This window comes from Amia ocellicauda, chromosome 2 (genome assembly GCF_036373705.1).
Source record: "Amia ocellicauda isolate fAmiCal2 chromosome 2, fAmiCal2.hap1, whole genome shotgun sequence".
NCBI classification, from domain to species: Eukaryota; Metazoa; Chordata; class Actinopteri; order Amiiformes; family Amiidae; genus Amia; species Amia ocellicauda.
The window spans coordinates 52,673,600-52,685,935 of NC_089851.1; the positions used below are offsets into that span (position 1 = coordinate 52,673,600).

At 41.8% G+C, this 12,336-nt stretch overlaps 1 pseudogene; it reads left to right on the forward strand.

The window, feature by feature from the left end:
• The window catches only part of LOC136713198 (ADP-ribosylation factor-like protein 13B), a 56,449-nt pseudogene extending 47,958 nt beyond the window's left edge, over window positions 1–8,491 (forward strand).
• Window positions 8,492–12,336: the final 3,845 nt, after the last annotated feature.

A 12,336-nucleotide genomic window follows, 5' to 3' on the forward strand; every position in this document is an offset into this window, starting at 1 on the left:
TACCCCTTAGAAAAGATCATAAATAATTGGATTATAGTGATATTCCAAACTAATTCATTTTTTTTAATTAGTATCACACATGTCTCCAATCTTGTAATCAGTCATTCAGTCTAGTTAAATGGAGGAAAGTAGTCACTGTGCCGTTTGGTATCATTGTGTGCACCACACTGAATATGGACTAGAGAAAGCAAAGGAGAGAGTTGTCTGAGGAGATCAGAAAGAAAATAACAGACAAGCATGGTAAAGGTACAGGCTACAAGACCATCTCCAATCAGCTTCATATTCCTGTGACAACAGTTGCAAATATTATTCAGAAGTTCAAGGTCCATGGAACTGAGCCAACCTCCCAGGGCACGGCCGCAAGAGGAACATCGACCCCAGATTGAACAGAAGGATAGTGCAAATGGCACCCATCAAACCTGAGAGCTGGAGCAGTTTGCTCAGGAAGATTGGGCCAAACTACCTGTTAACAGGTGCAGAAGTCTCATTGAGAGCTACAGAAAATGTTTGATTGCAGTGATTTGCCTCTAAAGGTTGTGCAACAAAATATTAGGTTGAGGGTCCCATCATTTTTGTCCATGCCATTTTCATTTGTTTTATTTACAATATTATGTTGAAAAACTAAATCAAAAGCAGTCTGATTTCTATTAAATATGGAATAAACACTGGTGGATGCCAATTACTTTTGTCAGTTTCAAGTTATTTCAGAGGAAATTGTGCATTCTTTGTTTGTTTGTGGAGGGGTGAAGAACCCACTCTTGATGTACAGAGGATAAAGTATTTATTTAACATGCCTGGCCTGAAAGGCCCTGACATGGAAGCTCTCCACATGAGCGGAGTCTCTCTTGGATATACTGGGAGAGGTCCGGTCCTGTGGTCATCATAGCAACTGGCTCTGTTGATATATTGGTTTTTCAAACATTAATATAAAACATTAATACTGGCTCAAGGGGTACCAACAAATTTGAGCATGTCTGTAGATTATTTTTATCAATTAACTAAATGCGAAGTGAGTGAACAGGAGAAAAATCTAAATCAAATCCATACTTGGTGTGACTACACTTTGCCTTCAAAACAACATAAATTCTTTTAAATACACTTTCACAAAAGTCAGGGATTTTGTAGGTATATAGTCAGGTGTATGATTAAACAATTATACCAAACAGGTGTTAATGATGGGCAGCATGGTGGCGTGGTGGTTAGCGCTGCTCCCTCACAGCTCTAGGGGTCCTGGGTTTGAGTCTTGGCTCAGGGTGCCTGTCTGTGTGGAGTTTGCATGTTCTCCCTGTGTCTGTGTGGGTTTCCTCCCACTGTCCAAAGATATGCAGGTTAGGTTAATTGGCCACTCTAAATTCCCCAGTAGGTATGTGTGTTGCCCAGCGATGGCCTGGTATCCCGTCCTGGGTGTATTCCTGCCTTGTGCCCTATGCCTGCCGGGATTGGCTCTGGTGTCCCTGTGACCCTTACCAGGATAAGCGGTTTTGAAAATGGATGGAGGTGCTAATGATCATCAATTCAATATGTAGGTTGAAACACAATCATTAACTGAAACAGTAACAGCTGTGTAGGAGGAATAAAACTGGGTGAGGAACAGCCAAACTCAGCTAACAAGGTGAGGTTGCTGAAGATAAGTCATACACCATGGCAAGGCTGAGCACAGCAGCAAGACACAAGGTAGTTATACTGCATCTGCAAGGTCTCTCCCCGGCAGAAACTTCAAGGCAGATGGGGGTTTTCAGATGAAGAAGCAAAAAGAATTGGGCAACGTTGAGGACTGTAGATGCAGTAGTCAGCCAAGAAAACTTACTGCAGTAGATGAAAGACACATCATGCTTACTTCCCTTTGCATATTAATAAATATAAATAATATTACTCTATCTGGGCTTAGTTAAAACTTCAACTCTTTGCCTTAAGGGAGCCAGTTAAAACAAATGTGATGTGATGAATGCTGACACAAGCAGTGCATGTAATATTCAAAATGTAAAAAATGAGCAAAGGAAGAATAAAAACATACATCTGTGTGGTTCCCAGAAAATGGATTACCCAATGATTATTATCCATGGGATAGATTCATAAAGTAGAAGTACATACATACAGAACAAAATGTGAAAACTGTATTAGCTTTTTACATTTTTTGTATATATTTTTTGCAGGGAAAGCTTTAATGGTAGTTTCATTATTGTGGCAAGGAGTAGAACCATACACTTCTACTTCTAGGTCTACTCTACAATCAATCAATCAATCAATCAATCAATCAATCGATTTCAGTGTATTGTAGTGCCCCATATACGTCTCAGGGTGCTGCACAATTTAAAAACAGCACCACATAAAAAGTGAGTAACATATTAAGTATACAAAAATTGTACTCCTTATTAAGAGATATACAATGATCAGTCTCTTAAATTGGTCTTGAATTAAGTTGCAGTGGGTTTTTTTGAGTCCGTGTGTCAGCACTTTTACAAAAGGCTTCCCATTTGAAACAAGACTCCACCCTGTGCACAGCAGCAGAGGGACACAGTTGTTTTAGTAGGAGGGGTGTCAGTTTGACTCCAGTGTGTATATTGTGCAGTGCTATTTAGATTTCAATTTTCAGGAATTTGAGGAGTGGCAGGTAACCAGAAAGAGGTGGGCTTGAAATAGGATGATGTTCTTTCTTTCAGAAAAATCACTTTAAATATGCTGAAGGGGAAATTCATTATTATTATTATGATTTATTTGTTTTTGAATTGGCAGTTTCTAGAATCTTTTTGAATTTTGAAATTATGACAGAAATGTAATTTAAGTTGAATTAAGTTAAGATACTCTTCTATCATTTACACACCAGCAAGATAATAGTTACAATCAATGCCAATGTGTTCTGTGTGGACATTTGCGGTTTATTTTACCCATCCAACTTCCAACTTCCAGCTATAAAGAAGTCCTGACGAAGGTGTGAGCAGCAGCGAAACATAGATTTTTTTCTATTCAGATGACTTTCTAAACAAAGCAACTGGCTTAATTATTTTTTGATGAACTGGTATAATAATAAATATAGACAGTTAGTCCTCCATGCACGTTGTTCCAATTGACGTCTTTTCGAAAGAACATCACTGTTGGATTACGGCACAGTTGAAAGGGAGAAATCGACTCCCTCAACAGATAGTCAAGGAACACTCAGGGCCCAATTTAATTAGAAAAATAATAAAGCTTATAGTTTATTCAACTATAATAAATTGCTCCAGAGATGGCCAGTCAGGAAACCTCGTCTAAAGTTTTTCTAATTAATATAATATAGAAGATTACTCATTTGGTTGCTAAGCAACTATATTGATGTCAGTTAGAACATAAGAAAGTTAACAAATGAGAGGAGGCCATTCGACCCATCGTGCTGGTTTAGTGTCCATTAATACCTGAGTGATCCAAGGAAACTATCCAGTCTATTTTTAAATGTTCCCAAATTTTCAGCTTCTACCACATCGCTGGGGAGTTTGTTCCAGATTGTGACAACTCTCTGTGTGAAGAAGTGTCTCCTGTTTTCCATCTTTAATGCCTTGAAGCCCAATTTCCATTTGTGTCCCCGGGTCCGTGTGTCCCTGCTAATCTGGAAAAGCTCCTCTGGTTTGATGTGGTCGATGCCTTTCATGATTTTGAAGACTTGAATCAAGTCCCCATGTAGTCTCCTCTGTTCCAGGGTGAAAAGGTTCAGTTCCTCAGTCTCTCAGTAGGACATTCCCTTCAGACCTGGAATAAGTCTGGTTGCTCTCCTCTGAACTGCCTCTAGAGCAGCGATATCTTTCTTGAAGTGTGGACCCCAGAACTGTCCACAGTATCCAGATGAGCTCTAACTAGTGCATTGCACAGTCTGAACATTACTGCCCTTGTTCTCTATTCTACACTTTTGACAATATACCCTAACACTCTGTTTGCCTTTTTTATTGCTTCCCCACATTGTTTGGATGGAGAAAGTGAGGAGTCCACATAGACTCCTAGGTCTTTCTCATGCGATACTTCATCTAGTTCTATTCCTCCCATAGTGTATTTGTCCACATTGAATTTCATCTGCCAGGTGTCAGCCCACAACTGAATATTATCTAAATCCCTTTGAATAGCCTGTGCTGCCGAGATTATATCTGCTGAGCCACCTATTTTAGCATCATCTGCAAATTTGACAAGTTTGCTAACTATCCCAGAGTCCAGATCATTAATATAGATTAAAAAAGCAAAGGCCCTAGTACTGATCCCGTGTGGAACTCCACTAACAACCTAACTCCAGTTAGAAGCAACTCCTCTAATCGACACCCTCTGTTTCCTATACATCAACCAGTTCATAATCCATCTACTTACATTACCCTGAATGCCTACAGCTTCCAATTTGAGGATCAGTCTTTGGTGTGGAACCTTATTAAAGCTTCCTGAAAATCTAAGTATATCATATCATATGCTTTCACATGATCTACAGCTGCAGTTGCATGTTCAAATAATTCTAATAAATTAGTAAGACATGATCTGCCTCGTCTAAACCCATGTTGACTATCTCCAATAATATGGTTTTCATCAAGATGCTCCTCTTTTTTCTGTCTAATATTTTTTTTCCAACATTTTACAGGTGATGCAGGTGAGACTGATTGGTCTGTAATTTCTTGGCTCAGTTTTGTCCCCTTTCTTGTGGATTGGTATGAGATTTGCTGTCTTCCAGTCTGTTGGCACATCCCCTGTTCTAAGTGTCATTTGGAATATTTGAGTTAGCGGCCTATAAATTATTTCCCTAATTTCTTTAAGTACCATTGGAAATATCCCATCTGGCCCAGGTGATTTGTTTGTTTTTAATTCTGCTAGTCCCTTTAGTACCTCCTCCTCATTTATCCAGGTTTCACTGGACTGATTGTTAACCTGTGGCATGTTATCAATTTTTTCTTTTGTGAAAACCTCTGTGAAATACTCATTTAGAACTTTTGACACATCTTGTTCGTTTTCCATGATACTTCCATTTGTGCCCTTTATCTGTTTCACTTCCTCCTTTATTGTCCTCTTGCTGTTGTAATATTGAAAAAAGCTCTTTGCATTAGTTTTAGCTCCTAAAAGAGCTATGTTTCTTTCTATTTCCCTCTTTGCTTTCCTGATCTCTTTCTTAAGGTCTCTTTGCAGCTCAACATATTCTATGTATTTTGTTTTGTCTCCATCCCTTTTGTATGCGCTATACAACATTTTCATTCTCTTGATATTTTTTGCATTCTTCTATTAAACCATTTTGGGCAATGTTTGTTGGTCCTCAATTTGCTATGTTTTGGTACAAATTTCTCCTGAGCCTCAAGTAGTATAATCTTAAAATATACCCATCAATTTTCAACTGAATCTGTATCCAGTGTGCTCCAGTCTAACTGTTCTAAGTGCTGCCTCATGCCTTCAAGATTTGCTTTTCTAAAATTGTAGACCATTGTTTTAGACTTGGTCCTTGATTTTTGAAAGAATGCCTCAAAGCTAACCATATTGTGATCACCGTTTGCCATTGGTTCTCTAACTAGTGTCCCTCTGACTCTATCTTGGTCATTTGAAAAGATCAAGTCAATGCATGCACTCTTCCTGATTGGTTCCCTGACGAAGTCCCGAGAAACTGCTGATTTCCAATGAACATGATGTCATTCCAGATGTTCTGCGTGTGCGTCACTGCCAACGCCCCTTTAGCTATTTCCATAACCGGTGGAGTTCTAGAATCGGGGGAAAGGAATAGCCAGTTTATATGTGATGGCAAACTAATTAGAAGTGCTTACAGTGGAGTCGACAGTCAACATGTGGGCAAACAATCTCGCCCGCCCCCGATTTTCTCTAATATTTATTAATGTATCAGCAGACGCCATCATCCAGAGTGACCTACAGTTTACACAAACATTTCACAAAGTACAAAGTGCAGTAATAAGAACCAGTACGACATACAATAAGCAACCCCCAGCAGACTGAGGATCATTGGGTGTCCAACGACACAAGGTTACAAATGTTTTGCAATTGAATGTAACTTTCACTTTTTCAAAAGTAACTCTATCCCTTTATGTGAATAAAATTACAAATTAAACAGTACTGTAACATTAAACCTTTGTAATTGTTAGGCCTACAGCTTAAATGTGAGTGTCATGTGCCCAGAAACCATGTGACAACCAATGTTAGAAGCTGCCTATTGAAGTTGCACTTTGCTTAAAATACATGATTTCCAGTAAATAGTTTTCATTACAGTCTTGTAACAAGGGAATTGCTTCATTCCCATACAAACATTCAGACAAAGATAACCACCCACAACTGATTTCCAAGATGTTTGCATCCAAAGGAACAATAGGAGGAAATGGTCATGAGAATTGTTCCTTGCTAAGACTACTTCCGTTAATTATGGGAGGAGAAGTTCCAGAAGTTGATAAATCTTGGGAAATTCTAATGGATCTAAAAGAGATAGTTGAACTTGCATCATCGCCTAGGTTCACGGATGAAACTATCCAGTACTTGGAATGCAAAATCTCTGATCACAAACAACTGCTGAAATAAGTCTTTCCTGACTTTAGATTACGTCCAAAGCACCACTATATTGAACACTACCCTCACTACTACTAGGACAATGCGCTTTGAAGGAAAACATACATTTTTCAAAAAAGTTGTTCTTGAAATTCTCAAAATGTTAAGAACATATTAAAGACCCTAGCAACGAGACACCAGAAAATGATTGCATTCCACCTCAGCTCACCATCTTTCTTCAGACCAGCAGTGCAAGCTTCTAACATCACTGCAGTATACACCGATCAGCCATAACACTATGACCACTGACAGGTGAATTAATAAAACTGATAATCTTGTTATCATGGCACCTGTCAGTGGGTGGGATATATTACGCAGCAAGTGAACATTTTGTCCTCAAAGTTGATGTGTTAGAAGTAGGAAAAATGGGCAAGTGTAATGATCTGAGCGACTTTGACAAGGGCCAAATTGTGATGGCTAGACAACTGGGTCAGAGCATCTCCAAAAATGCAGCCCTTGTGGGGTGATCCCAGTCTGCAATGGTCAGTACCTAACAAAAGTGGTCCAAGGAAGGAAAAACGGTGAACCGGCGACAGGGTCATGGGCGGCCATGGCTCATTGATGCACATGGGGAGTGAAGGCTGGCTCGTGTGGTCCAATCCAAGAGACGAGCTACTGTAGCTCAAACATAGCCACATAGCCGCAGACCAGTCAGGGTGCCCATGCTGACCCCTGTTCACTGCCAAAAAGCACCTACAATGGACACGTGAGCATCAGAACTGGACCACGGAGCAATGGAAGAAGGTGGCCTAGTCTGATGAATCACGTTTTTTTTTACATCATGTGGATGGCCAGGTGCGTGTGTGTCGCTTACCTGGAGAACACATGGCACCAGGATGCACTATGGGAAGAAGCCAAGCCGGCTTAAGCAGAAACACATTAAAACACAGAAATACATAATAAAACTGTGACAGTGCTAATAATCATGCAACATATCACGGAGAGAAAAATATAAAGGAATAAAATCTATCAAGCAATAAGAAACTTATAATTATAATGAGAATTATCCAGTGTAAGGAGAATTATTCAGCATACCACACTCTCCCCCTCAAAATAAGATGTCGTCCCAACATCAAATTGCTTAGTCAGTAACAGTAATACTCACTTTACAGTATTTCAAGTCTTTGAACTTTACCCAGCAGTTGTTGTCTACAACATCTGATATTACAGCACTGTCATCAACATTTTCCTTGTACAACTTTAGATGCAAAGTGTGGGTAGTGGTTATCACCCACCATCTGCACATTGTACCATGATGGGGTCCCAAGATTGTCATATGTAAACTTATTTGGTGGCCGTCGCTTCCTCCTGATGAACTGGTACCCGTTTTCCTCCTCTGAGGTCCTGTTCCTGGACCCAAGCGCTTCAGTTGTTTCATTAACAGGCAAGTATCGTTCCATTGGGTCAGTAGTTGGTTCATTTTCATGAAGTTCTTGTCTTATGGCCGTTGTATGGGCAGGTTCTAGAAGATCCATCTCTGACTCGGCTGAAGGTGACTGTGGCCTTGGTTCCGACACTGTCGAGCTAGATCGAGGCCCACAAGGTACTAACTGTGGTGGTAACATATCCCTTTTTCCTAGGAGATCACTGCTTTCTAGTGATCTTCTCTGATAAGGCTCCACTTGAAAGTAGTGCTCATCCTCTTCGCTTGCACTATCACACTCTGGCTCACATTCTCTCCCCCTGTTGGGCCGAGTTCTGCTGTTTCTTGGTTGATGTCCTTGCTTTGGTTTGGTACTTTGAGTTGATGTGGTGTTAAGAGGTAAATGGTCACATGGATGGAGAAGATTGCGATGTAAAACTCTTTACTCTGCTCAGGTTTTACTTCGTAGATTGGTCCATCATCTGCCACCTGACGTGTGACAACGTGAACTTCATCCTCCCAGTAATTCTGCAGTTTCCCGGGCCCACCTCTTGGAGTCAGATTTTTCACGAGGACCCTGCTTCCCAGGAATAGGTCAGTGCACCTCACTTTTTGGTCGTAATTCCTTTTGTTCCATTCAGCAGACTTGGTTGCCTGTTCTCTCGCTATCTCACAAGCTTCTTGCATCCCTTTCGTCCATCGTTCCATGTACTCACTATAACTCTGAGAGTTGTTTTCTGAGTTTAGCCCAAAGAGAGCATCGATGGGCAGCTTTGGTGAGCGGCTGAACAGCAGATGGAAAGGTGAAAAGCCAGTCACGTCACATCTAGTACAGTTGTATGCAAATATTAATTTGTTGAGTGCATTCTTCCAATCAGATTTTTGTCTTTCAGTCAGGGTTTTCAGCATCTGCAGTAATGTCCGGTTAAATCTTTCCACCTGCCCATTCCCTTGGGGGTGGTAGGGGGTGGTCCTTGATGCCACTGTACTTTTCAAGTCTCCCCCTTGGTCGTGGTGAATTCTGGATGGAAACCCAAACTTGAGGGCGAAATCATTGAATAACCGGTCAGCCACTGTTTTTGCTGATTTTGAGGTTGTGGGATAGGCCTGTGCAAACCGGGTGAAGTGGTCAACGATTACCAAAATGTACTCGTAGTCCCCCTTGCATTTGTCCAGATGAAGAAAGTCAATGTACACTAATTTGAATGGGTGGGTCGTTTTGATGCTTTTAAAGGGCGCTCTTGTGTCACGGCATGTTTTTTTTTGTTTGATGCAGGAGCAGGTTCTCAGGGCATAGTTTTCAATGTCTTTCTGCATGTAGGGCCAGAAGAACCGATCCCTAAGGAGGCTCGTGGTGCGGTCGAGGCCCTCATGACCCATCTCATTATGCAGTTCCCTTAGAACAGTTCTTTTGAATTGAGTTGGTAATAGCAGCTGTGTCCTTTGAGATGTGTGGTGTAACAGAATGCCATGTTCATCCAGTTTCAGCTGATCTCATTCTCTCAGAAGAACTTTGGATAGAGAGTTGACAGAGCGCCACTGCTGAGGGGGCCTAGATCCTGTTTGTAAGTGCTCAACGATTACTCTAATGTCCTTGTCATTCTTTTGTGCTTGTCTAATTTCTTCTTTTGACAGGGGTTTGAGGAGTCCCTCATTTTCCTCCACACATGCTGATACACTCGGACAGGCTACAGCCAGGGACACATCTGGATTATTCTGGATCTCCAATGCTTGCACTACAGCTCCCACACAGTCAGATGAGAACTCCTCAGTACATTCTCTCATTGTCATTTCCAGATCCGCTGGCATCCTGGAGAGTGAGTCTGCATCTATGTTTTCTTTACCTGGACAGTAGCGGATGGTAAAGTGGAAGTCTGCGAGCTCTGACACCCGTGTACACCAGGTGGTGTTCAACTTTGCAGAGGTCAGAACATAGGTCAATGGGTTATTGTCGCTGAACACTGTAAAGGTTGGTGCGTAATAGAGATAGTCTCTGAATTTTTCAGTTACAGCCCATTTCAAAGCTAAAAATTCCAACTTCCCACTGTGCAGGTGGTAATTTTTCTCTGCCTTTGTCAAAGTTCGGGAACCATAGGTAATTACTCTCAGCTTGCCATTCTGATTCTGGTATAGAATGGCTCCCAACCCTTGGTTGGATGCATCTGTATGGAGGATGAACGGTTGGGAGAAGTCTGGAAATCCTAAGATTGGAGGCTGAACCAAGCAGTTAATCAACTTCTCAAGAAACTCCTGTCAGTAATGAAAGATTACACAGTGCTGAAATAGCCTACAGATGTCTGCTGAGAATTTGTTTATGACTTAATCGTTTCTCAAGATAGGCAGAAATTGTTTCTGTTAATGAGCACAGGAATGATTAACTCTTTCTCATTGGTTACAGGGGATGCCAGCTTGAAGGTCATCTCCAACCATCCTGTGTATGGCATGTTTGTTCCATTGGCTGCCAACAGACGCACACTGTCTGGTGCTTCTGTTGCCTCTGAAATGTTTCTCAGTGTCACCTCAGGTGCGTATTTGGCTTTCCACTGCTCATCAATACTGCATACTTGGGAGCCTGTGTCCCATAATGCTTCTGTCTTTTGCATTGTTTACCCACTAAAGACGTGATGGCAGAATGCTGGTTAACTTGACAAGTGGAAGTTAAAATACTATTAAGTGACTGGAACTCAAGCTGTTTCTGATTGCTCATGCTATCATGTTTTTAGGCCTTCTCTACTGGTCGGGTCACGCCCTGTCCCTTGGGGGCAACCCGCTCCGGTTTAACGCAGCTCCTGGCTGAGGCCTGGGGCCTTTACTCCTACAGCCAGCTGAGAAGTGTTCACTGCTACCACAGTGGTAACAATGGGTGCAAGGTTCCTCTGCTTTACGCTGCTGGCAATGGAAACATTGTCTGGCTCGCCAAGGACGGGGTTGGCGAAACTGATAAAGGTGCTGTTGTGGTGGCACCATATACTGCTGGGGATAATACTGTGGTGCTGCAAAACTTGAAGGCTGAGTTGCATAATTGATGGACATGGGATGCTGCTGAGGGGAAGGATATACAAACGGCCGTCCATGGTGAGTAGAATGTTCTTGTGGAACAGTTGACAACTGAACTAGGTTTGCTGGTGGAAGAGGTATTTTCTGGTCCTTCACCTGTTGTTGGCTTTGTGAGAACTGGTGTGGAGACATGTACGGACCTGCCTGCTGTTGATATGTAGCTGTATCTGGTTTCCAGGTCTGATGCTCTTGGGCTTGGGTCCATCTTGATGTCTGTCGGGAACCCAGAGATGAGATCTGATGCTGTGGGGACACTGCTGCTGCTGGTTCTTTGTTATAGACTGCGAAACACTGCTGAGGAACAGATAAGGGTTGTTGGATTGTCTTTTTAATCTGCATGATATCATCACTCAGGCTTTTCAGTTGTGACATTAAATCGAACTTTTTAAATTTTAAATCGAGATTGTTTGGCCTGGAATTGTTGTTCAGGGGCAGGCTTGTTTAGCTGCACAGCATGAACACTACCACTCTTATCATATTTTCGTTTGTTCTGTGTTTCAGATTCATTGGAACAAGCCACGAGTTTTTCCAGCAACACGGTGGGATCTGACAGGTATGGTTAAAGGTCACTTTGGATGTGGTCGTTTTGCAATCCGGTCAAAACTGTGTGCAAGAACATTTTGTGGACCAGAGCATGATCATATTTTAACCCTGAGTCATCCTCCTGAATTTTCTGTCTAAGATTAAGGGCTCGTAGGAAGCTTTGTGGAGTTTCTCTAGGGCGCTGAGCTTCTGTGGTGAGCTGCTTATATAGTTCAGTAGCATTTTTCTCCTGATAATGAGAGCGAAGTATCCATCTCAGCATTGGGAGTGTCAGCCCTGCCTTTCCCTCAAGATAGCTCCGCAGCTGAAGCACTGGTGTGATAGCTCTGATGACAGAATCTATTAATTCCTGTTTTAGATAGAAAGTGGACTCCATAAGGGCTATCTGCCATGCCAGACTGGAGAATGAGAGCCGATCCTTTTGTCCTCAGTCTCCTATTAGACCAGAAATTCTTTCTAGCATGCTGAGGTAACTGGTCTCTTTAATATGGGTGGAGAATAAACTGGGCCATGGTCTACATATGTCTGTCCGTTTCCTGCATGCTGTGGTGCGGCTGGACTAATGTGCATGGCAGAAAACAGTTCAGCTGCATTTCTTTTACTCTCTGACATCGTTCTCTGGACTGTGTTAACATCTCCAGGTTTATTTTCCTCTCTTTCTGTCCCTGGTTCAGATGTATTAATTGTGATTCCCATGAGCTGACTCAGTTTATCATTAATCATTAAGAGTTCAGCCATGCCGCCATCTTCTAACTCATCTAGCTCATTTCTCAGAAGATGGTTACTAAGGTGGCTCAACAGAGACAAATGAGTCACATGTGTCTCATCCTCTCGTGTTA